General features: G+C 38.5%; 1 long non-coding RNA gene and 1 pseudogene across 3 annotated transcripts; one reads left to right on the top strand and one right to left on the bottom strand.

Annotated features, from left to right (window-relative positions):
• The first annotated feature begins 9,389 nt into the window (after positions 1–9,389).
• Positions 9,390–9,489, top strand: LOC113325522 (annotated as a pseudogene).
• A 7,947-nt stretch (positions 9,490–17,436) lies between these two features.
• On the bottom strand, positions 17,437–21,401 carry LOC113323710. 3 transcript variants are annotated; one of them, XR_003347782.1, is made up of 10 exons: positions 21,301–21,401; positions 21,062–21,108; positions 19,799–20,203; positions 19,487–19,605; positions 18,954–19,037; positions 18,738–18,854; positions 18,534–18,623; positions 18,322–18,402; positions 17,978–18,170; positions 17,437–17,717 (listed from the first exon to the last, which is right to left on the bottom strand). It is a non-coding gene; the product is annotated as an uncharacterized LOC113323710 (long non-coding RNA). The 3 variants fall into 3 exon arrangements; XR_003347784.1 differs by having other exon boundaries at positions 19,799–19,948; XR_003347783.1 differs by lacking the exon at positions 19,799–20,203.
• Between the last annotated feature and the right edge of the window lie 6,390 nt (positions 21,402–27,791).

The raw sequence follows: 27,791 nt of genomic DNA, 5'->3' as shown, positions 1-27,791 counted from the left end.
AGCAAAAACGCCATAAAATCTTCGTCTGAAGTCGGATTTTCACGGTCTGCATATGCACCTTCAAGCCCGGGAAATTTCCAAGCTTTATCAAATAATATTTTTAAGTTTTGAGCATGTGTAGGGCCTGAAAAATTCGAAACAGTAAACTTTCAGGAGACTTTCAGAACTTTTTCAGACTGTATGTTGTCCAATGTTTTGACCATATCTCCTTGCTCGTTCATCGGATTGTTGTGAAATTTTGATATGTTGTAGATAACATACACACAGAGAGAATGGTATCTAACTCGACCTTATATTATTCACCAATTTCTCCCAGTTCGTCATTTTGTACAGGGCAGTGTGAAATCCTCTCAGACGAGCTTGTTGTAAAACGTGTTTGCATGACTTTCACACTATTTGCTCGTGTCTTGAATGCATGATGATGAACTTTGATGATGTTATACCACTTGTATTCTGTTGTTTATGATTATATTTGTTTTCCATGTTTGGATTACTCTAATCTCATGTAATCTTCGTATTTAGGTGCCAAATACCGAAGTTGAGAATAATGAAACTAATAATGATAACTCGAGTGACCCCGGGGTTATTGATGAAGAGACAACCATCTCTGCACTTCAAGTCCGTGATAAGATTGCTACTGAAATCATTGAGACTTCAATTGTTGTTGCTTCAGTGGCGGAAGAAGCCGAACCACGAGTGGAAGAAACTGAAGAAACCGTCGCTCTGACTGTAGAAGTTGCTCCAGTAATTGAGAACCGTATAATGGTGCATGAATACCCGAGTTCAGCGATTTCTTTTGATCCTCCATTTGACGCATCACTCCCATACCACGAGCTAGTTGGTGGATTCAGTGTTCCTACTGGATATGCCGACTTGTACGAGAAGATATGGAGGAAATTTGGTCACATCGTCGTTACTAGATATCCCAAGCGTGCTTATTCTTTAACCATGCAAGTAAGTTCTATCTTGCGTGTTGTAAATGATATATGCAACAGGGCTAGAAACACTGTTACTCCAGATGTACTCTTTGATTGGGAGTTCAACTTGGAGAATTCTGAAAGACTTGGCTTCAACGTAAAATGGCTTCGTAAGAAGATAGATGCTATCAAGGATTCATGCGAAAACAACATACCCTTTACCAAAAATGCTGTGAAGGAGAAGGAAGACAAGATTGCTAGGCTGACTGAAGAGATGAACACGGAGAAGGCGGCTTTGCAAACCTTGAAGGATGCAGAGGAGCACAAATCTTTCTTTGATGATTTTCTTTGATTTATTTTTCATATTCTCTTGAAATTCTGAGCTTCTGAGAGATGTGAGGTTTTATTTTGGTTTTGGTATTGATTGGTTTCGGATTGGTAGATGATTGAGGATTTTCTTTTAGATTTGATAAAAAATTTCTTTTAAGCAAAATGAACTGAATTTCGATAAATTGCTGAATTTAAATACTGAATGCAGGTATTGCAAACATTCTGGAGAAATTGAAATACAATGAAAGAAAATCCTAAATGCCAAATCCCAGACGTCATGAATGCTCAAGCGCCCAGTACCTCAAATGCCCAATAATTTCAGGCGTCAAATGCCTTAAGCCGATTCTCGTGAATCACCGGCATGGACCTGCCATCTGTGTTGATTAACCTGTAGTATCCTCCTGTTATGGACTTAGCAACCATAAATGGTCCTTCCCAATTGGTGTTTCTTGCAGAGTGAAGGTTGCGCTGAGTTGCTTTGAGAACTAGGTCTCCTTCACAAAATTTGTTAGGCTTGGTCGTCCGTGCCTTGAATATCTTCTTCTGATTCGGAATTCCTCGTGTGGTGATGTGATTTGTAGATAGTGGTAAAAGTGGTTCGATTCTCAGACTTGTGAAGGATATTAATTAGACTTAAATTCTAATATTAAAATAGAAAACTCACTAAAAATTATAGAAAACTCAATCAAAGATGATATCAATACTAAAAGAAACACTGAGGCTAAGATTCCACTATTTTCCAAGTTCGAAATGATTAAACCAATACTTATATTTATGCAATTTTCTTGTTTAATTTGATTCTAAAATATTGCAACAAGTAGATTTTCAAAAGTAATAATTGTAAATACCAAGTATGAAGCATCAAAAGTCTTAAAACTAAGCATACTCCATCAAAATAGATGACAATCATTCAAATAAAAATCATATTCAATAACATTTCAAGGCAAATAATCATATAATTATTGCAAATAAAAAGATAAAATAGAATATACCACTTTTTGTTGGGAAAATAGCTTCCTCTATCGCCTCAGCAATGGGGTTTAGCTCCTCATATTAATCATGATCTCAAAATGTGTGTTTGTTGCTCAAAAGATGATTAAAAGAGTGAAGAGTAATAACACAGAATGTTTGCAACGGTGTATTGGTGTTGCAAAACAGCTGTTACAATGGAACTGTTACAGAAAAACTGTTGCTTTGTCGCTGATTTTAAGACCCTAAAATAAGACTGCCCTGAACAACTTAATGTTCTTCAGCTGTTAAACAACGACACTGTTCTGCGACTGTTTACCGAGCGTCAATGTTCTTCGCGTTCTTCTTCTTCAGCAGCAGCAGCAGCAGAAACAGAGTTTTGTAAAGCTCTGATTTCTTTTTCTCTGGCTCTCCTTAGGTTCCCAAACTCTCGACACCTCTTCTATATGACCCAAGACATCTATTTATATCAAAAATACCGATTAAATCTCTCCCAAATCTTCCAAAATCTCTTTCCTTCTCTTCACGGCCAAGTTGCGGCAATTTCTTGTTTTAGGATTTCTACGCGTTTCTGAGCTTTCCTTTTTATTCTAAAATCTTCCTTAGATAGATACAAATCTTTGGGAAGGTTTACAGCGTTTTAATCTCTTTAAAATTCCCTAAAACAGGTCACACACGTGACTTTTCATATTTTCTGTTGTGATAAAAATCCGTCGATTGAGCCCAGTCTAATCGATTTAAACACACATATCAGATTCCTAGACCCATAAGGAGTCTATCCTATGAAAATCAGAGGTTTAATCGACCTCAAACTCCTTCAAATCAAGAACCCCAAATCTGCCAGAAACTGTCAAGATATTTCACGCCAAAACCTATAATTCAAATGTAGAAGATGGTCGCCCCCTATTCAGAGTAGGGGTGCGATTAGCAGCTGCCTAGAAATGGGATGCCCCTTAGTAATTAGGTTACCCCTTATGCAAAGTGAGAGTCTGAATAGCAAATGTCCTCCGGGTGCTTTCCGACAACTTTTCGAGCCAATTTTTTCCGAAAATGTTTATTGGCCAAAAATACCTACAAATAAATAAAACACCATAATAAGTACAAAAATGAGCCCTAACAATATATAGAATCGAGACAAATCGGACACAAAAATGTGTCTATCAAATACCCCCAAACCTATTATTTGCTAGTCCTCGAGCAAAAATAAAATAGAAATAAAATCCTAACTCACTGTCGCAGGCATCGTCGATTGCATTTAGCGTATGCAATAAGCCTTTAAACCCCTAGGTGTCCCTAGTGGGAGTGTTGTCTCCGGAGGGCTTACCAGAGGTATACCCACAAAACCTTTATACTCCAGACCCTAGCTATCTACACAGAACCTTGGAAGGCACTAAAGAATCTCCTTGGTTGGCATACTTATTGACTACAGGAGGAAGTACCCTGATGCGAAATTCCAATTGTTGTACACGAGTTTGCACTCAAGCATACTAAAATTCATATGAAGTGACAGAGCTCTACTCAGATAGTCGCACTATGGACATCAATATCCGGAGTCAAAACTAATCACATGGATAGATCAAGAAGATGGATATAGAAAAACATAGATGGTTTTGATGTTTACTAGGTGAACGGTGTTTCTCATATCTGTCTGAAGGCCTCCGCCAAAATGAACCTATCCTAATGGACTGAGATACTAGTCTGACTAATATCAACACACTGGCATATACAAGGGAACCAGTGATTGATAATCCTAACTCTAGGTCAACACAACTGGCATATACAAGGGTTCCAGTGGTCGACTTTATTGAATTTATTCCAGTTGGTCTGATGGTCTGGTCTCTTTTTCTTTTTTTTTTTTTTTTTTTGTATCTCAATCACTCTAATTCACCCTAGCATTGGTAACAACTTGAATCGTGAGCCCCACCTAATCACTTAGAGAAACATAGTTTAAAAACAAAACAAAATAAAAACAGAAGTGAAAAGGACTCAACGAGATATGGTGAAACTATCATGTTATTTCTAACACCTGAGCTCTGTGCTTTTATGAATAGACTCTTTAGATGTTGCCATCTAGTCAGATTGGTTCCTCAACTCCTACAACCAAAATGCTTCCATCCACTTAGATTGGTTAGTGCCATCCTTAATAGGGATAAATTTCTAGGCTCTGGAGTTTATTTATTGCAACGAAAAGGTAACAAAAAGTTCTACCCCACCCCCAAACTTAAATCTAACATTGTCCTCAATGTTTCTAATCAAAGAACAGTACCAAAAATATAAGTAACATGAGGAAATAGTAAAGAGAGAAGTCGGAAAGATAGTACCTGGGTGAAGTGTAACCAAAAACCTACAAAAATATTATACAACATACAAAATCGCCTCGATGGTCAATCAAGGTAAACAGGGTCCTCCAGAGGGACCTCCTCAACATCACCTGTAGGAAAAGGCTCTAAAAAGGGCTTCAATCGCTGACCGTTAACCTTCGAAGAACTACTACCATCTGGTGTCTCAATCTCAACAGCGCCATGAGGAAAAACAGTACGGACCACAAAAGGACCGGTCCACCGAGAGCGCAACTTCCCGGGGAATAGATGCAAACGAGTGTCATACAGAAGAACTTTTTGACCTGGAGAAAATGACTTTCGTAAAATATTCCTATCATGCACAAGTTTCATTTTGTTCTTATACTCCTTAGCACTATCGTATGCATCTCTACGAATCTCGTCCAACTCATTGAGCTGGAGCTTTCTTTGAGCTCCTGCCTTGTCAAGTGAAAAGTTTAAGTTCTTAATAGCCCAATAGGCTCGATGCTCTAACTCAACAGGCAGGTGACATGCCTTGCCAAACACTAAACGATAAGGTGACATTCCAATGGGTGTCTTAAACGCAGTACGGTAAGCCCATAAGGCATCAGTAAGCCTCGACGACCAGTCTTTCCTATTTGGATTAACTGTTTTCTCTAGAATACGTTTAATTTCCCTATTGGAAACCTCTACCTGACCACTAGTCTGAGGGTGATATGGGGTTGCTACTTTATGGGTAATACCGTATTGTTTCATTAAAAGAAAACGGTCTATTACAAAAGTGTGAACCTCCATCACTAATTATAGCTCGCGGCGTACCAAAACGTGTAAGTATATTCTCTTTCAAAAACTGGACTACGACCCTGTGGTCATTCGTTCTACACGGAACCGCCTCAACCCACTTAGACACATAGTCTACAGCGACAAGTATGTAAAGATAACCAAACGAAATAGGAAATGGACCCATAAAATCAATGCCCCACACATCAAAGACCTCAATCACTAAAATAGGGTTCAAAGGCATCATATTTCTACGGGAAATGGTTCCTAACTTCTGGCAACGCTCACAAGAAACACAATGACTATGGGAATCTTTAAACAACGAAGGCCAGTAAAATCCACACTGCAAAATCTTAGCAGCAGTCTTCTTAGCACTAAAATGACCCCCACATGCATGTTCATGACAAAAGGAGATAATACTAGACTGGTCACTCTCAGATACACATCTCCTAATAATCTGGTCCGGACAATACTTAAACAGATAAGGATCGTCCCAAAAGAAATGCTTAACCTCGGCTAAAAACCTAGAACGATCTTGCTTACCCCAATGTTGAGGGGTTCGACCAGTAACAAGATAATTCACTATATTTGCATACCAAGGTGATTGGGAAACAGAGAACAATTGTTCATCAGGAAAGCTATCCCTTATAGGAAGGGAATCACTAGGGGAACTAACAACTAGCCTAGACAAGTGATCTGCTACTACATTTTCTGCACCCTTTTTGTCTCTAATGTCTGGGGAAAATTCCTGTAACAATAGGATCCATCTAATCAATCTAGGTTTGGTATCCTTCTTAGATAAAAGGTATTTCAAAGCAGCATGATCTGTATAGATTATGATCTTAGAACCTAATAGGTAGGACCTAAACTTATCCAAGGCAAACACGATGGCTAAAAGTTCCTTCTCGGTAGTTGTGTAGTTCATTTGGGCATCATTCAGAGTTTTGCTAGCATAATAAATCACATGAAGTAATTTGTTTTCTCGTTGTCCTAAAACGACGCCTATAGCATAATCTGAAGAATCACACATAATCTCAAAGGGTAGGTTCCAGTTAGGTGCCTGGACTATCGGGGCAGTAGTGAGTAAAGTTTTAAGCTTCTCAAAAGCCTCTAAACAAGCATCATCAAAGACAAACTTAACATCTTTTGCAAGCAAATTGCAAAGAGGTCTAGAAATCAAGCTAAAATCCTTAATGAATCGACGGTAAAAACCTGCATGCCCTAGGAATGACCTAATATCTTTTACGGTTTTTGGGACCTGTAAAGTCTTAATAAGGTCAACTTTGGCTTTGTCTACCTCTATACCCTTTGAAGAGACGATGTGCCCTAATACAATTCCTGATTTAACCATGAAATGGCATTTTTCCCAATTAAGCACTAAATTTTTTTCCTTACACCTAGTCAACACTAATGTCAAATGATGCAAGCACTCATCGAAAGATGAACCAAACACTGAAAAATCATCCATAAAGACCTCTAAGAACCGTTCTACCATATCAGAAAATATGCTCATCATACAACGCTGAAAAGTTGCAGGGGCATTACATAGCCCGAAAGGCATGCGTCTATACGCAAAGGTACCAAAGGGACAGGTAAAAGTGGTTTTCTCTTGGTCTTCTGGGGCAATAACGATCTGATTATAACCGGAGTAGCCATCTAAGAAGCAATAGTGACTATGTCCAGCTAATCGCTCTAGCATTTGGTCGATAAAAGGAAGGGGAAAGTGATCCTTCCTTGTGACCTTGTTCAATTTCCTATAGTCAATACACACACGCCATCCCGTGGTCACTCGGGTTGGGATTAATTCATTATTATCATTCTGGACTACAGTGATACCTGATTTCTTGGGGACAACCTGAACAGGGCTGACCCACTTACTGTCTGAAATTGGGTAAATAATACCCGCATCTAACAACTTAAGCACCTCTTTTCGAACTACCTCTTTCATGTTAGGGTTCAGTCGACGTTGCATCTCCCTAGAAGGTTTGGAGTCTTCCTCTAAATGAATCTGATGCATACACACAGTAGGACTTATACCCTTAATGTCTGCTATAGTCCACCCTAAAGCTTCCTTATTGTCTTGAAGTACATTTACTAGCCTACTTTCCTGATCACTATCCAAATTGGAAGCTACAATCACAGGTAAAGTCTCAGATGGGCCTAAAAACACATACTTTAGAGTATCGGGTAGTGGTTTAAGGTCCAACTTTGGGGGCTCTTCTAAAGAAGGAATTAGGGTAGTCTCAGAAACTGGTAACGGTTCGAACCTAGCTTTCCATCTATCAGTGTCTAACACAGGGGTAGAATCTAATAGAGCATTCACCTGTTCAATAGTGCTATCGTCGTCAAAATCTAAACCAAAATGGGATAGACAACTTTCTAATGGGTCTTCAGACAAGATGTTTGGTAATGACTCCTGAACTAAGGCTTCTATCATGTTCACCTCCTCAACACATGTGTCATCTAGCTCATGAGGTTGCTTACTGACATTAAAAATGTTCATCTCCATAGTCATATTCCAAAAGATAAACTCATCACACCATTTCGACAGTTAATGATCGCATTAGACGTAGCTAAAAATGGGCGACCTAAAATCACAGGTATCTGGTTCTCTGGGTCAGGGACAGGTTGGGTATCTAGGACCACGAAATCCACTGGATAAATAAACTTGTCGACCTCAATAAGAACATCCTCGATAACACCTCGAGGGATTTTAACAGACCTATCAGCTAACTGCAGTGTCATCTGAGTAGGTTTCATTTCACCAAGTCCTAGCTGTAAGTATACATGGAATGGCAGTAAGTTCACACTGGCTCCTAAGTCAAGTAAAGCTTTTTCTACCCGGAAGTTACCTATTGTGCAAGCAATGGTAGGAGAACCTGGGTCTTTGTACTTTGGAGTTGTGGTGTTCTGAATGATTGAACTTACGTGACTAGCTAAAAAGGCTTTCTTATGGACGCTAAGTTTTCGCTTTCGCGTACACATATCCTTAAGGAACTTGGCATAAGCAGGAATTTGCCTAATTGCATCTAATAAGGGAAGGTTTATGGTAACTTGCTTAAAAACCTCCACTATGTCATTAAAGTTCGATTCCTTCTTTGTTGGTACTAATAGCTGAGGAAATGGGGCTCTAGGCCTAAAATCAGACCTTTCAGGAACCGAATTCACATCATCAGAAACTTTATCAGTCTCTTCAGCTACTGGTCCTGAGAGGTGAGATCCTGAGGGGTGAACTACAGTATGTTCACTATCGGGCATGGTTACCTTATTGTCTACAACTCTACCACTTCTAAGGGTTCTAACAGCATTCAATTGATTCGATGGTTTTGCACCTAATTCATGAACTCCTCTAGGGTTGGGTTGTGTTTGACTAGGAAACTTACCTTTTTCTCTCAAAGAATCACTTATCAGACCAACCTGGGTTTTTAACTCGGAAATAGCATGACTATTTTATTGTCCTATCCTGTTACTAGCTTGTAGACTTTGTTCTACGGATAACTGGAATTTTGCAGTTTGCTGAGTTAACAAGGCGAGATATTCCTCTAAACTTAGAATTTTCTTATCTGACTGATTCTGAAACTGAGCTAGTCCTGAAGGATTCTTAGTATAGCCAAAACCTGGGGGAGCATTAGAATTACTAAACTGACCTTGACTTTGGCCCTTAGACCATGAAAGGTTCGGATGGTTTCTCTAACCAGGATTATAGGTTTCTGAATATGGGTTATCAAATCTAGTGTTATTATAAAGATCATTGGCCTGCTCTTCAATATTCTGGTCTTCCCAAAAAGGCTCCACTCTACCACTAGTCTGGCCCACTTCTAAGGCTGCTAACCTTTTTGCTATAGCAGCAATTTTGGCATCTGATTCATAGCCTCCTTCTACCCTATTAACATTTCCTCTACTTAAAAGAATTGTTTTCTGGGGTGCCCTACTATTTTCCCATTGCTGGGTTTTTTCGGCGATTTCATTAAAAAATTCCATCGCCGCATCAACAGTTTGGTTTTCAAATCCACCAGTGCATAGAGACTCAACCATGGTCGTTGTGGAATAATCTAAACCCTCATAAAGGATCTGAACTAGCCTAACCTTTTCTAAACCATGATGAGGACACTGGGATAATAAATCATTGAACCTTTCCAAATACCTATATAAAGATTCTCCCTCTTGTTGTGAAAATGTGCATATTTGCGTCCTAATAGACGATGTTTTGTGCCTAGGGAAAAACTTATTGAAAAAGGCAGATGTAAGTTGTTCATATGTCTCAATTGACTCGGAGTCCAAACTATACAGCCACGACTTGGCCTTATCTTTCAGGGAAAATGGGAATAACCTAAGTTTCAAAGCATCATCATCTAAGCCTCTAATTCTTAGAGTACTACAAATTTCCTCAAAATCCCTAACATGGTAATAAGGGTTTTCATTTTCTTTCCCTAAAAAGATTGGGAGCATCTGTAAGGTCCCAGGTTTCAGTTCATAGGGTGCCTCCGTTTCAGCTAACTTAATACACGAAGGACGGGTAGTCCTAGTTGGATTCAACAAAGCTTTCAAAGTTGCCATTTCTGGCGCTATCGGAGCAACATGGATTCTCTCCTCAGTCAAAGAACGTTCAAAAACAGACTCTTCAAAAGCCGGACTTTCTAGATTAAGGTAATCGAGACGCTTCGAACTACTAGGTTTCTCTTTAACAAATCTACCTAGTGCGTCTCTTTTACGTTCAGGCATACAATAGAATTTTCTAAATTGGAAGGGTAAGCAAACACAGATCAAGGCCGACTCAACCAAATCAAACCTATTGATTTCTAGCAAACAAAAAGCATGATGGCTCCACTTAGATTGTTTCTAGACCAGCTTCTAATCCTTCGAACGGGAATTCGTTACAATTTAAGCAAACCCCTCTGGAATCAATCCGAGTTAACGTAAGTTGAATAGAGGCGAGGGAAGCTCGGTGGAGCTTTGATACCCAAGGCCTCACCGGTATTACAAGGCGGCGCAGTCACGCATTCAACTTACATAAACCGTCAAGAACTTCGAAGTATGCTTAAAAGAGTAACCAATAATTTTCGAATGACTTTCCTGTTAAGATCGTTACCCTATCGGTCTCGTTCTAGTCAAAATTTTAGGCTTAGGTTCGCGTAGGTTACGTGTTCCTAAAGCGGGAAAGAAGAGACCGGTGATGAAATCCGAACTCTTATCTTGTATGGCCAGGCCTTGCCCTTTACTAGAAAAATAAATGTCCGTATTCAGTCCTCAACATATATGCATACGAAGGAGTCCAGTAACTCGCTAACAGGGTATTCGAGAGTGTTTAGAATCTTACCTCCCGTTCCAGACAGGGGGATGAATCGTTTGTAGTCGACTCGGGCCACTGACTCCGATGTCTAGTGTACGAACCCAAGGTGCAGAGACAATATCGTAATTGTCCTCCTTCTCTGCAAACAGTTTATATTTAAAGTACCCTTCCGTAGGGTAATAAAAAAAATAATGTCCCAAAGTCCAAAATTCCAAAAGTCCAAAAAAATAAAGAAAAAATACAAAAATAATAAACCCTAATAAAGTTTTTTTTTTAAAAAAAATAAATAAAATAAACAAACAAACCCTAAACTAAAATTGTCTAAAATAAAATTGTCTTCTTTTCTGTTCTTTTTGCTTTAATCTTTAGCTCCAAGTCTTTATGAAATCACCAAACTCCTTGGCTCAATTTTCTTTATGATCCAGAACCTGTAGACACAAGATAAATACCCAAAAACATAAAAAAAAGGACAAAAATAAAATAAAATAAAATAAATCTAAAACCCTAAAAACAAGTCTGCGTCGGCGGCGTCAAAAATTGATGTGATTTGTAGATAGTGGTAAAAGTGGTTCGATTCTCAGACTTGTGAAGGATATTAATTAGACTTAAATTCTAATATTAAAATAGAAAACTCACTAAAAATTATAGCAAACTCAATCAAAGATGATATCAATACTAAAAGAAACACTGAGGCTAAGATTCCATTATTTTCCAAGTTCGAAGTGATTAAACCAATACTTATATTTATGCAATTTTCTTGTTTAATTTGATTCTAAAATATTGCAACAAGTAGATTTTCAAAAGTAATAATTGTAAATACCAAGTATGAAGCATCAAAAGTCTTAAAACTAAGCATACTCCATCAATATAGATCACAATCATTCAAATAAAAATCATATTCAATAATAGTTCAAGGCAAATAGTCATATAATTATTGCAAATAAAAAGATAAAATAGAATATACCACTTTTTGTTGGAAAAATAGCTTCCTCTATCGCCTCAACAATGGGGTTTAGCTCCTCATATTAATCATGATCTCAAAATGTGTGTCTGTTGCTCAAAAGATGATTAAAAGAGTGAAGAGTAAGAACACAGACTGTTTGCAACAGTGTATTGGTGTTGCAAAACAGCTGTTACAATGGAACTGTTACAGAAAAACTGTTGTTTTGACGCTGATTTTAAGACCCTAAAATAAGACTGCCCTGAACAGCTTAATGTTCTTCAGCTGTTAAACAACGACACTGTTCTGCGACTGTTTACCGAGCGTCAATGTTCTTCGCGTTCTTCTTCTTCTTTAGCAGCAGCAGCAGCAGAAACAGAGTTTTGTAAATCTCGAATTTCTTCTTCTCTGGCTCTCCTTAGGTTCCCAAACTCTCGACACCTCTTCTATATGATCCAAGACATCTATTTATATCAAAAATACCGATTAAATCTCTTCCAAATCTTCCAAAATCTCTTTCCTTCTCTTCACGGCCAAGTTGCGGCAATTTCTTGTTTTAGGATTTCTACGCGTTTCTGAGCTTTCCTTTTTATTCTAAACTCTTCCTTAGATAGATACAAATCTTCGGGAAGGTTTACAGCGTTTTAATCTCTCTAAAATTCCCTAAAACAGGTCACACACGTGACTTTCCATATTTTCTGTTATGAGAAAAATCCGTCGATTGAGCCCAGTCTAATCGATTTAAACACCCATATCAGATTTCTAGACCCATAAGGAGTCTATCCTATGAAAATCAGAGGTTTAATCGACCTCAAACTCCTCCAAATCACGATTGCCAAAACTGTTCTTTAACTGCACTTTTTTCCCGCCAAAATCCTGGTTTTTGAATGTTGAAGATGGTTGCCCCTTATCCAGAGTAGGGGTGCGATTAAAAACTGCCTGGAATGGGATGCCCCTTAGTAATTAGTTTACCCCTTATCCAAAGTGAGAGTCCGAATAGCAAATGTCCTCCGGGTGCTTTCCGACAACTTTTCGAGCCAATTTTTTCCAAAAATGTTTATTAGCAAAAAATACCTACAAATAAATAAAACACCATAATAAGTACAAAAATGAGCCTTAACAATATATAGAATCGAGAAAAATCGGACACAAAAATGTGTCTATCATGTGGCGGGATTCCATGGTTGCGGCACATATGGACACTCGTGCAGAGGGGAGTATCCGTACTGTCTGTCATGCTTAGCCATGTCTTCAGCAATAAATTTTTGATAGAATGATCAGTTTGAAGAGGTTCTTTACTCAACCATTTGGTGTAATATTGTCGTGGTGAGGCTATCCACTCATAACACTTTGCGACGGCTAAGTTGTCAGTGGGAAGAAGTCCCCGGACCAGGGCAACATGATTAAACATTGGTAATATAGGTGCATGAAGGGGAATCAGACTTGCCTGAGTACGAAACCTTTTAATGAAAGAGTGTGCACTTTCTCCAGGTTTATGTGCTAATTCCACTAAGGCTTTAACTTCCTCCAGATGCTCGAATGATGGGGTATCTCCTATTTCTTCTGAGTCAGAGCTTTCTTCAGTTGAAGGCATTAGAGTCACTTTTCCAGCATGAATCCAAGCTCATCCAAGAATCATGTGATATCCTAGATCTTCCCGTATTATATAAAACTTGGTCTCAGTGCAGACCGAGTTTTCTCTAACCTTGAGGGTGATGTGGCCGTATGCGTATCTGAGTGTCCCATCGTAATCTCTGATTGACATGGGAGCATGTGTAGCTTCTTGTCGAGTAATGCCAGCGGCTCTGAGAGTTTTCAAAGGAATGATGTTGTTGGTTGTGCCAACATCAACGAACACTCTTATGAATTCATTTTCTTTGAGATGTAATGTGGTGAGCAGTCCCCAGTCATACATTTCTTTGTCCGTTACTGAAGGCTCGGAGAGTATCTCCTGGATCACCAAACGCTTTCCTGACATGATGTGGTTTAATGCAGCAAACATGTGTTTCCTTTGAGCCTTTGATAGGTACAACAATTCACAGGCATGTTCAATTAAGTATTGAACTGCTTCCTTGACAGGTGGTTCAGAGAGAGTGAAACTGGGAGAGGGTCTCTGTGTACTCCCTCAGTCCCCAAGTTAAGCTCTCCTGATTCAACCTTTTCCATGAATATGCGTTTCAAAACTCTGCAGTCACTTATGGGATGATTGAAGAACCTGTGGAAGCGGCAGTAACGAGGACTTTCCATGTCCTCTTCAGTTGGTTCTTTCTTTACATATGGCAACTTGATTGCACCATCTTGGATCCAGACATCCATGATTTCGATCATCTCTTCAATGGAAAAGGGGAAGTCAGGTGCCTCTCGATCTGCGTTTTGAATTGGAGCTTGTGCATCCCGGGTTTGATTACCCTTTCTTGGTGCCTTTGGAGGAGCTGAAGATGCAGGCTTGTGCTGCGGTTCAGCTTTCCGTTTGCTTTCTTCCGCAACAACATTTGTGGAAGGCTGGAGGTTGTACTGATTGTTGATCAGACACCTGTTACTTCGAGTCTCTCGCGGTTCCTCAGCTTTTGTAGCCTTAGTCCTTTTTAGTAAAGCGGGTGCGGTAGTCGCCTATCTCTTAGCCGCTTCGTGAAATTCTGAAAAGGTCTGGAAGCGTAGATTTTCCAGTAAATCTCTGTAGATCGGGATCATCCCATTGATGCACAATTCCAAAAGTTTCTGCTCCATGATATTTGGATCATGACAGTCCAGGGATTGAATCCTAAACCTTTTCACATAATAATTGGGATGTTCGTCGCTTCTTTGAAACATCCTTCCGAGGTCTGAGAGAGTGATTTGCTCTGAAACGAAGAAATATTTTCTGTAGGAAGCATTAATCATTTCTCCCCAACTTTTGATAGTTCCTGGTGTGATGTTGTTGTACCAGGTGTATGTTATACCTTTCAAAGATTTTGAAAATTCCTTGAGGTGGAGAACATGGTTATGTTCATGTTCACCCAAAGCTTCCAGAAACCAAGAAACATGATGTTCCATCATAAAGGGTGAATGTTGGAGAGACATAACCTTTTGGTAGCGGAATCCTTTACGTAGCAATAGGGTACGGAGGCTGGTGGCCGACATGTGGTGTCTTGTCTTTTCCATGGTTCTCCAGGAGGCATTCCAAATCTTCCCGAGTAACAAAATTTGATGATTCCTTCGCCGATGAATTGTCTGCAGTTTTGCGGACTTCATCGTCGTCCACTGTATGAACTGGAACGACCTCAGGGTCAGCATATGAGGATGTTTATTTTCCTTTTCCCTTTTCTTGAGTTTTCTCTGACACCTTGTCTGTAAGAGTCTAATTAAGATAATTGAATAATTCCTTCTGGGTGGCATCCATGTCATTCTGATTTCTGGCGAGAGTTTCTTGCACCTTCATGAGATCTCCTATGGTAGGCGGATTTTCTCTGACTTCTTCGGGATGCCGACCGAATAGAAGATGATTCTCGGCGTTGGGCTGAGGAGGAGTGACACCACCACCGCCACTGTTGGAAGCAGGAATGGTTTCTGGAATATCATCGTTAGTGTCGTTGCTAGTGCTAGCATCATTTGTGTTAGGATCCGCAATCGTGCGAGACCTGAGATCAACCATCTTTTGGAAACGTGAGATTGCAACCGAGAGAATGATCTCCCACTGTGGTCGCCAATCTGTAGATGGGGAAAAACGATTTGCTGGTTTTTACGGAATTGAGGAGACGACCGTTGCGGAGGAGACTCCTTGAACCGAGCGAAATGTTTAACCTCACACAGATGCACTGCAAGAAGGGAGTGTTTTAAGTTCGAGATATCAATCTGTAGGACTCCGGACTAAACCAAGACAATGGTCGTTCCAGAGTCAATTCGATCACAAGAGAGGATGGGTCGATCTGTAGGAGGGAAGCTGAGAAATGTGTGAGATCAATGGTGATCGAAGATTGTAGGTGTGTTGTGTATTATGCGTGAAGGAATAAGATAAATTCTAGTTGATTGAATTTGCTCTGTTGAGAGTAAATGCTCAGATGTTGAGTTCTTAATCTCTTGTTGTCTACTTTGACGAGAAATTCTCTTGTCCTTCCAATCATGATTCAGAGAATTATTTATATTGCCAAAATTGTAAACACCTTGATCCCATGAAGTGTGAGTCAAAGAGTGGGGAAGTGGGAAATCGTGTCAAAACCAGTTGCTCATCGTGCGGAGACTTGGTTAATTTTCCACCCACTAATTTGATAACTCCTCCAACTGATTTCACGACTTGCTCACATTCTCATCGTGTGTATGAACACACGTTCCATAGACCGCCAGACCAAAACCCTAGTTAATATCCCCCCATATGACATGATTCACATCTCGTGATTGTGGAGTCAGTTGCTGACTTTATGGGACGATGAGTCTTTGTATTGTTGAGTCGTGATTTGAAAATGTTATGAGACTCAAGAATTGAACATGTCTGCTGAGACAAAGGTATAATTATGTTGATTGTTAAGGTGAGCAAATATTGCTCGTTTGATAAACTGTTGAATATTAATAGTCAATATTCATGGACTGAGCAAGTATTGCTCATCTGAGCAAATATTGCTCATTTGATGAATTATTGAATATTGATAGTCGAACCAATATTCATGGACTGAGCAAATGTTTCTCATTTGATGAATTATTGAATATTGATAGTTGAACCAATATTCGTGGTCTGAACAAATATTGCTCATTTGATGAATTATTGAATATTGATAGTTGAACCAATATTCGTGGTCTGAGAAAATATTGATCATCTGAGCAAATGTTGCTCATTTGATGAATTATTGGTAGCGGGACCAAATAAAATATTAATTTAAGATACTAACAACTAGGCCGAGCATAATGATAAAAGTGCTGATCACGGGATCAACATAAAATTATTGGTGTTTGAATCTGCTCAGGATTATGTTTCTGCAAAGCTCTGGATTCGAAACCCTAATTTTTGATTAATTGATGATTTATTGAACGTCAACCACAGAGTGAAGGAGGGACCGGCTACATGGGATGACGAGTCGACCATGTAACACCCTGTTGCTCAAATAAGCAAAATACCAAAGTCTCATGTAGACCAGTTGGTGAAAAGATGATTAAATGCTGGTTTAATCATTTATTAAAATAATGCTCGTGTGAGCGTTAGGTAGTAAAACCTGATTATGGAGAGATGAGAGACCGACCAAGGGGTCATGGGACCGGCTCTTGGTGGTCGTGGGACCAACTGATGGTCGTTTGAGCAAACTCCCAGTTGTTTGAGAAGAGTTTGGACCCAATATGAGCAATTGAGCAAATTATGTCAAAATTATTAAAACATGTGGGACCGGCTATTTGCAAGCCCCAGGGCCGGCCTTGGTCGGTCAAGGAGACATGCCCGCGTCACCATACTGTCCGTGTCTCAGTCCTGAGATTTTTGATATTTTCTGGTGTGTGTTGGAGCAACATTTTGAGAAAATATGAAGAAATCAGGGATTTTTGTTGAAATCGGGAAAACTTCATGAGATGAACACTACACCAAAAATGGACTTTAGCAACTGGCTCACACTGTTGCACATCGGGGCCGCAACTGCACTCAGCTGTTGCGAAAGGGGAGACTCGAAATTCGCAACTAAAATGTAATTGATGCAAATTTAGAGTCGCAGATTTAGCAAGAGCGTAATAACAGTTGCGAATTTTTTACTATTAGTTGCTAAATCTCGTATAAGTCAACGAAGACTGACTACCAAAAGTTGAGGTAAAAATTTAGCAACAGAGATGATCTGTTGCTAAATTTATGCAACAGACTAAAAAAATCGGTCAGTCTTCATTGACCTAGTCACAATATTTTCTCCCATTTCAATTTTATCCCGCAACTACTACATACACCCTGTAATTTTTCTGACTCAATCAATCAAATTCTTCACCAATAATATTAATATTGATATGTTCAGTGATACATTTTTAAACATCAAGTACAATTACAAAAGAAAGGGAAAGAAACTAAATAAAGAAACGGCGTTTATCGCTCTTGTGACTACATTTTCTCGAACATTCGTACAAATCTATCTCATAGTAGAGCACACCAAGATTTATTCTCACGGGCCTTAAATATATACAAACTGCAGCCAAAATAGTATACAAGACTTACATGTAGATTCAAGAACTGCTTACGACTGAGTGAACTCGGCCTGTTCAACATAGAACATAAAAATAAGTTAAGAAATGTATTTATAAGGGAATGACATTATCAGGACCACAAATTTTCAATAGGGGCTACCAACTAAGGTGTTAATGGCCAGACCTAATTAACATTAAGAAAAATAGCAAGGCTGGCAGTCGCATCATCTTGAGTAGAGGAAATAACTCAAAGGAGGAAATAAACATATCAAGACATACACTTACGATAAACCAGAAAAAAAGTAGAGGAAATGATAACATTCTTACTGACCTTTGTGTTTGTACTACACTTATTTATTGTAGACCGGTATAGAGATTTCAGCAGCCTTAAGCGTGAGGCTTGGGGTTTAGAATCACTACATTGACTGCTTTCTGCAGGGGAAAGGCAGTATGCATTGTAAAGATAATTGTGCTGTTAATGGTTTTAAAGATCCTCTGACTTCATCTCGTCCATCATCTTGAGTCTGTACCAGAGGCAAAAAAGAAGTTGAGAGAAGGGGACAAGCAAAAAAGAAGTCTGGAGTGTGTATACCGCATCCATGTCAAAAAATGAAAGTCTTGAAAAACCCAAAAATGTTCAAACCGTAGTAAAATAACTAAGAGAAAATTACCAACCTTGAAAGAAACACCAAGATCACAAAAATAGACTCGCGATTGGTAGCTTCGAAGAATCCTATCCAGCCAGTAGTAATTTTCCTAAGTACAAGGGCACAATTTTGCAAATCAAAATATAATACTGAAAATCTAGAGAGGCAGCGACTACTTTATACACAACAAACTGTGAAACACTGCGCTGATCAAAACAGTTGTATGGTAATGAAACTTACCAGCAACGCGTTTTCATGGGCAAACTACTCGATTTCAAGGATAGTCAGAACATCTTTAAGACGCAATATTTCCTCCAAAACGAGGTCAACCTACACAAAAGTCTCATGCCGTAAGGATATGTCAGGTGATGATTAGTTGCTCTTATTAAAAACGTTCAACACAAAACTTGATACAAGATTTTTATCGTTCAAACAGAGGCATACCAGTTTCAATGAGATGTCAGGATCACAAGATAAGTTAACACTGATATAACCACGCACATCCCCAGTTCTTGAAGGCTTGTTACCACCAAGAAATACAGAAATACCCACTGAGTAAATCTGTGAAACAACAAGACAATTAAGCAAAGCTAGATTTAAGAACAAAGAACAAAGATATATGGAAGCTTTTCTAGCAACAAAAAACTTGAAGGGACATACCTGTCCATGCTTGAAGCGGAGAACTTGCAAGATTTTGGTTTCCAGAAGTTTGCTTAGGAATCCAACAAAGTGAATCTCTCTCATCTGAAGTCGAGTTTCAAGAAGATAAAAGCAAAAACAGGATTCGTTAGACCTGGTGTCCAAAGCCCCTATCTAAAGAGATTGAATTGATTTTGTTACACCTTAATACACAACCTTATTTAGAGTGACATTTGACAATTACTACCAGTACCATTTAATTCTAACTTAAACTATGAGCAATTGAGATTTACGTTCTCGTAAGTGTCAAAAATGACTGCATAAGAGGGTCTGGAGCTTAGTCATGTAATCAAAGGGGCATGTTAAAATTTGTCTGCTAGGAGTGCATAATAATCTTAGGGTATTATTTCATATCAGGCCAGCTTAACTCTTCTCACATAAAAATCCATGTATTACTATTCCAATTGCTTTCTTAGAGAAAAAGACAAGGGGAAATCTGCATTCTCCATGAGATTACAAAATCAAAGAAACAAAAATTAGATGAATCAACTTACCCTGTGTAATTTGAAAATCTCTCCATGCCAACAATTTCAATAGCTTCATTGGCATCCATACAAAGCAAGAAGAGTATGCCAATAATTACCTCTGGATTAATCATGAAACGGATCTCTTCCTACAAAATGCACATCAGTGTATAAGTAAGAATCATAGTCTATACTGCTTGAAATTTTTCGAGAATGTACTGAACTAGAATTACCACGAAATCAAGATATAGTCCAGCAACAAATATTAGACCGAACATTTTCCTACTGTAAATGGATTTTCATTAATATTTCACTGAGAAGAACTAATATTTTCCTACGTACTTGTGAGGCAATGGGTAGCTCCTAGTCAATAACCTGACTGATTCAACTAAGCCTTATTAGTTTAAATGACTTTCATATAACTCGACAAAGCTTGCATTGATATAATCCCAAACCGATGATCTGGTAACCTTGGATGACTTGAGCACAACCCTGTTTTCATCAACTAAAAATCAATGATAAAATACATATATATTAATCATGTGCTCCTTACAAAAAGGAACATAGCAAGTAAAAGGCATTTGTTTCTTTGTGGCTGGTGAATCAGTTTCAACTTCTGGACAGAAAAACTGGAGTGGGCAACACGATACATGGGATGACATCTGTGTAACGTTTTTTGGACAGATTGACATTCTGAAGAGCTTCTCTGCAGCTTTGTGTCACAACAATTTTCTTAAATCTGTTGGCCTGTGTCCAGGATATTTAAAGATTTAGTGTTGTAAGCAAATATGCATTAACATTGGCAGATAAACTATAGCAACAGGAAACACAAATTCACAGAAAAATACACAAACTATGGAAATGCGGAAAAGCTCTTTTCTTAATCAGCAGTCTTAAAGTGTCTAACTATGACAGATAATAAGACTCACGTTCCATCATGCTATCCCAAAAGAGAGTGATAGGAATTGGTATTCTAGTCCTATTGGCACCATCTCGATATTTCCTTGCACTGGTTTGTTCATACTTTTAATACCAGGCTGCTTAGGTTCCACTGAGTTCTCTCTATACTATAGTGTGCCACTCATTGATTAAACTATGTAAAATCTATCAACCAACGGAAAGTAGAATGTCAGTGTTGTGTGTGTGTACAATGTACTGGTAGAAGCTATCAACTTACATTTTTGAAAGTAGGTAGTTGCTTAACAAGCAATTTGAAGTATCCAAACTTTAAAGCAAGACTCTCCAAATTGCTTATGTAAATGGCTTGTAGTCACATAGCACAACAGAAAATGTAGTAGTCAAAGCTTCAAGATGAGAAAGCTCTCTAACCAAGCATTACAAATCAATTCAACTTTGATGTTTATATACTCAAAAAGGCATTAGCTATCATGAAAAACAAACAAACAATTTTCTAGCAGAAACATTCAAAGTACCCAAAAAAAAAAAAAAAAACTAAATTTATTCCATCTTAAAAGTTGTTCAGTTTTACCTACACATAATTCCCTATTTCATACATGTTTTCATTTCTCCATCCTTAATGCTGTTCAAAAATCTATTGAATCACAAATTCGCCATGCTAGAAAGAGAGGAGGAGAGTGATTATACCTGCAAGCGATAGAATTCCTCCAAATCCAAATCCAGCAACTTCAATCCTAACACAAGAAGAAAAATAACCCATCTTAAACAAAATAACCCTAGGTATCAATCTACCAAAATACACAAAAAGATACATCGATTTGAACCAAAAGACACAAAACCCTAACTATCAATCTATAAAACCCTAACAAAAAAGCATCATCAATCGATTTAACCAAAGAAAACCAAACCCTAATCATCATACATACCTAACTTCCTCCGGATTCAATGGCGGGAGAGATTCAATCGTTTATCATCTTCATATCTGGCTGAGAGAGAGAGAGAACTGAGAGGGAATTTTTCTAAGCACGAGTGGTTGTAATGAAATAAGAGCGATATTTTCTAAGGATAAGATTATGCACACACGAAATTCGCATGCTCGAAAAAAATGTGTTTCTGGTGTTTACTGCCACACGAGTAACTGGCATGCGCGAAAGAAAACTAGTTGCGAATAGCAACTGACCAACAGCAGTTGCGAAATTAGCAACAACAACACGCTGTTGGGAATATTTAACAGCAGAAACTCGCAACTGAAACTTCGCAACCGCTATATTTCCGTTGCGAATCTGAGTTGCTATATCTTGAATTTGGTATAGTGGAATAAATAATAAAATAATGAAGGAATCATGAAGTGTGTGACCGGCTATGGCCAAGGCATGGACGTCCGGCCAAAGAGCCCGGTCCCAAGGCACTTTTCCTAATTTATAATATTTTTAATGATTTTAGAAAAATATCATAAAATCAAGGAGTTTGGTGAAACCAAGGAATTTGTTGAAATCAAGGAGTTTCCATGAGATGAGGGAAACATAAAAAATAATAATAATAAAATAAGGGACATGTGGGACCGGCTAGGGCCCGGTCCCACCAGTTTCCCTAATTTTATATTATTTTTCATGACTTGAGGGAAATTTCATGAATTCAAGGAGTTTTTTTCATGAAACGAAGGATATTTGCTCAAATGAAGAGATTTTCATGAGATCAAGGAAAATAATAAAATATGATAAAATATAAAATTAGACGTGGGACTGGCCACGGCACGACCTGTGGCCCCGGTCCTCTAGCGCCTTGATTAATATTTTATTTTTATTATGTTCTTCCTATTTTGCATAGGTTCATCGCTCCTTTGTATTTTGGAATGCTCGTTCGTGCATTCAGGTGCTCGTTAGTGCAGTATTGCTGAGTACACTTGCACCATTTTGGTCGTGGCTTACTCGATAGCTGCTCATATGCCCGTACATTGAATATTTATTACTAACCCAGGGAATTCTGCTGGGAAGAACCACGAATTGAAGTAACGAAATACTATAAATGATATGGAATATTTTCCAGGGATTCACTTAATGAATCTAATAATTTAGGAATAATTAATTGATAACTCTATACTAGTACGATTGTCTATGAGCATTAATTATTCAGGTGATATGAGCTTGTTGAAGCGTCGTATTTATATAATCAGAGAAAACATTGTTACATCCTGAAGACATTATTGCTCTATACTAGCAGACATGCTGTCTAGGAGCTGTCCAACCTTGAGATTCTATATAGAGGTGAATACTGAAATTGCTCAGTATTCATGAAATATGTCGTTGCCTCAGTTGGGAGACTATACATCTACATATACTCTGAGAGACAGCATTCTCGGTCAGAGATTCTTGTGGCATGAGCTTTCATGCTTCAATGAGAGACATGAGACTCAATACTCATCTGATTGATGGATCAGGAGCATACATAATGATGGTTTTACTATTTTAACCCTTGTCGAAAATCCACCATCTACAGCTGTAAACCGCCAGACCAATACCCTGATGTGCATCCCACAGTTTGTGACATGTTTGATGTCTCGAGTGTTTTCCTGGAAAACGTGTAGCATATTGCTATGTGTAGCAAGTCAAAGTCAGGAGATTTGCCACAGGAGAATAACACGTGATGCTATTTGGCTTGTCTTGGTTGGTCGCCCAAAACTTTCCACAGGCCTGTTGATGTGATTTGTAGAAAGTGGTAAAACTGGTTCGATTCTCAGACTTGTGAAGAATATTAATTAGACTTAAATTCTAATATTAAAATAGAAAAATCACTAAAAATTATAGCAAACTCAATCAAAGTTGATATCAATATTAAAAGAACACTAAGGCTAAGATTCCACTATTTTCCAAATTCAAAGCGATTTAATCCAATATTTATATCATCATGCAATTTTTTTTTCGTTCAATTTGATTCTTAAACTATTGCAACAAGTAGATTCTCAAAATAAAAGTGTAAATCCGAAGCATAGAACATCAAAAACCTAGGTCCAAGCATGCTCTATCAAAAGAAATAACAATTGCTTAACAAGAATCATTCAAACAATTTTCACTCAAGGCAAAACAATCATAAAAATAATTGCGATAAATAAATAAATAAGAATATACCACTTTTGTTGGAAAAATGCTTCCTCTCTATCGCCTCAGCATGGGGTTTATCTCCTCATATTAATCACTTGCTCAAAATACATGTTTGTTGCTCAAAAGTTGATTAAAAGAGTGAAAGGTGTAAAGCAGCGATTTGCAACACGTAAAAGTGTTACAGATCTCTGGTACAAAGAGGAACAATGATTACTGTTGTATATAAACGTTACTTATCTTCTGCTGTTGAACAACGACAGTTCTGCGACAATGTTCTTTGTCTGTCTTCGTGTTCTTCCTCTCTTCACAGCAGCAGCACAGAAACAGAGTTTGATAAAACTCTGATTTCTTCTTCTTCTCTGGCTCTCCTCAGGTCCCAAACTCTCGACACCCCTTCTATATGACCCAAACATCTATTTATATCAAAAAATACCGATTAAATCTCTCCCAAATCTTCCAAAATCTCTTTCCTTCTCTTCACGGCAAGTTGCGGCAATTTCTTGTTTTAGATTTCTACGCGTTTCTGAGCTTTCCTTTTTATTCTAAACTCTTCCTTAGATAGATACAAATCTTTGGGAAGGTTTACACACTTTAATCTCTCTAAAATTCCCTAAAACAGGTCACACACGTGACTTTCCATATTTTCTGTTGTGAGAAAAATCCGTCGATTGAGCCCAGTCTAATCGATTTAACACCCATATCAGATTCCTAGACCCATAAGGAGTCTATCCTATGAAAATCAGAGGTTTAATCGACCTCAAACTCCTCCAAATCATCACCAAATCTGCCAAAACTGCAAATACCCCCCCCGCCAAAACCTTTTTTGAAATGTTGAAGATGGTTGCCCCTTATCCAAGTAGGGGTGCGATTAGCAACTGCCTGGAAATGGGATGCCCCTTAGTAATTAGGTTACCCCTTATCCAAAGTGAGAGTCCGAATAGCAAATGTCCTCCGGGTGCTTTCCGACAACTTTTCGAGCCAATTTTTTCCAAAAATGTTTATTGGCCAAAAATACCTACAAATAAATAAAAACCATAATAAGTACAAAATGAGCCCTAACAATATATAGAATCGAGACAAATCGGACACAAAAATGTGTCTATCAAATACCCCCAAACCTATTATTTGCTAGTCCTCGAGCAAAAATAAAATAGAAATAAAATCCTAACTCACTGTCGCAGGCATCGTCGATTGCATTTAGCGTATGCAATAAGCCTTTAAACCCCTAGGTGTCCCTAGTGGCGGAGTGTTGTCTCCGGAGGGCTTACCAGAGGTATACCCACAAAACCTTTATACTCCAGACCCTAGCTATCTACACAGAACCTTGGAAGGCACTAAAGAATCTCCTTGGTTGGCATACTTATTGACTACAGGAGGAAGTACCCTGATGCGAAATTCCAATTGTTGTACACGAGTTTGCACTCAAGCATACTAAAATTCATATGAAGTGACAGAGCTCTACTCAGATAGTCGCACTATGGACATCAATATCCGGAGTCAAAACTAATCACATGGATAGATCAAGAAGATGGATATAGAAAAACATAGATGGTTTTGATGTTTACTAGGTGAACGGTGTTTCTCATATCTGTCTGAAGGCCTCCGCCAAAATGAACCTATCCTAATGGACTGAGATACTAGTCTGACTAATATCAACACACTGGCATATACAAGGGAACCAGTGATTGATAATCCTAACTCTAGGTCAACACAACTGGCATATACAAGGGTTCCAGTGGTCGACTTTATTGAATTTATTCCAGTTGGTCTGATGGTCTGGTCTTTTTTTCTTTTTTTTTTTTTTTTTTTTTTTGTATCTCAATCACTCTAATTCACCCTAGCATTGGTAACAACTTGAATCGTGAGCCCCACCTAATCACTTAGAGAAACATTTTAAAAACAAAACAAAATAAAACAGAAGTGAAAAGGACTCAACGAGATATGGTGAAACTATCATGTTATTTCTAACACCTGAGCTATGTGCTTTTATGAATAGACTCTTTAGATGTTGCCATCTAGTCAGATTGGTTCCTCAACTCCTACAACCAAAATGCTTCCATCCACTTAGATTGGTTAGTGCCATCCTTAATAGGGATAAATTTCTAGGCTAGTTTAATTGCAACGAAAAGGTAACAAAAAGTTCTACCCCACCCCCAAACTTAAATCTAACATTGTCCTCAATGTTTCTAATCAAAGAACAGTACCAAAAATATAAGTAACATGAGGAAATAGTAAAGAGAGAAGTCGGAAAGATAGTACCTGGGTGAAGTGTAACCAAAAACCTACAAAAATATTATACAACATACAAAATCGCCTCGATGGTCAATCAAGGTAAACAGGGTCCTCCAGAGGGACCTCCTCAACATCACCTGTAGGAAAAGGCTCTAAAAAGGGCTTCAATCGCTGACCGTTAACCTTCGAAGAACTACTACCATCTGGTGTCTCAATCTCAACAGCGCCATGAGGAAAAACAGTACGGACCACAAAAGGACCGGTCCACCGAGAGCGCAACTTCCCGGGGAATAGATGCAAACGAGTGTCATACAGAAGAACTTTTTGACCTGGAGAAAATGACTTTCGTAAAATATTCCTATCATGCACAAGTTTCATTTTGTTCTTATACTCCTTAGCACTATCGTATGCATCTCTACGAATCTCGTCCAACTCATTGAGCTGGAGCTTTCTTTGAGCTCCTGCCTTGTCAAGTGAAAAGTTTAAGTTCTTAATAGCCCAATAGGCTCGATGCTCTAACTCAACAGGCAGGTGACATGCCTTGCCAAACACTAAACGATAAGGTGACATTCCAATGGGTGTCTTAAACGCAGTACGGTAAGCCCATAAGGCATCAGTAAGCCTCGACGACCAGTCTTTCCTATTTGGATTAACTGTTTTCTCTAGAATACGTTTAATTTCCCTATTGGAAACCTCTACCTGACCACTAGTCTGAGGGTGATATGGGGTTGCTACTTTATGGGTAATACCGTATTGTTTCATTAAAAGAGCAAACGGTCTATTACAAAAGTGTGAACCTCCATCACTAATTATAGCTCGCGGCGTACCAAAACGTGTAAGTATATTCTCTTTCAAAAACTGGACTACGACCCTGTGGTCATTCGTTTTACACGGAACCGCCTCAACCCACTTAGACACATAGTCTACAGCGACAAGTATGTAAAGATAACCAAACGAAATAGGAAATGGACCCATAAAATCAATGCCCCACACATCAAAGACCTCAATCACTAAAATAGGGTTCAAAGGCATCATATTTCTACGGGAAATGGTTCCTAACTTCTGGCAACGCTCACAAGAAACACAATGACTATGGGAATCTTTAAACAACGAAGGCCAGTAAAATCCACACTGCAAAATCTTAGCAGCAGTCTTCTTAGCACTAAAATGACCCCCACATGCATGTTCATGACAAAAGGAGATAATACTAGACTGGTCACTCTCAGATACACATCTCCTAATAATCTGGTCCGGACAATACTTAAACAGATAAGGATCGTCCCAAAAGAAATGCTTAACCTCGGCTAAAAACCTAGAACGATCTTGCTTACCCCAATGTTGAGGCATTCGACCAGTAACAAGATAATTCACTATATTTGCATACCAAGGTGATTGGGAAACAGAGAACAATTGTTCATCAGGAAAACTTCCCTTATAGGAAGGGAATCATAGGGGAACTAACAACTAGCCTAGACAAGTGGTCTGCTACTACATTCTGCACCCTTTTGTCTCTAATGTCTGGAAAAATTCTGTGTAACAAAAGGATCCATCTAATCAATCTAGGTTTGGTATACTTCTTAGACAAAAGGTATTTCAAAGCAGCATGATCAGTATATATTACGATCTTAGACCTAATAAATAGGATCTAAACTTATCCAAGGCAAACACGATGGACTAGCAATTCCTTCTCGGTAGTTGTATAGTTCATTTGGGCATCATTCAGTTTTGCTAGCATAGTAAATCACATGGAGTAATTTGTTTTCTCGCTGACCTAGCACAACGCCTATAGCATAATCTGAAGCATCACACATAATTTCAAAGGGTAGGTTCCAGTTAGGTGCCTGGACTATCGGGGAAGTGAGTAAAGTTTTAAGCTTCTCAAAAGCCTCTAAACAAGCATCACAAAGACAAACTTAACATCTTTTGCAAGCAAATTGCAAAGAGGTCTAGAAATCAAGCTAAAATCCTTAATGAATCGACGGTAAAAACCTGCATGCCCTAGAATGACCTAATATCTTTTACGGTTTTTGGGACCTGTAAGTCTTAATAAGGTCAACTTTGGCTTTGTCTACCTCTATACCCTTTGA

This window comes from Papaver somniferum, chromosome 11 (genome assembly GCF_003573695.1).
Source record: "Papaver somniferum cultivar HN1 chromosome 11, ASM357369v1, whole genome shotgun sequence".
Taxonomy (NCBI): Eukaryota; Viridiplantae; Streptophyta; class Magnoliopsida; order Ranunculales; family Papaveraceae; genus Papaver; species Papaver somniferum.
This window is presented reverse-complemented; position numbering and strand designations above follow the sequence as displayed.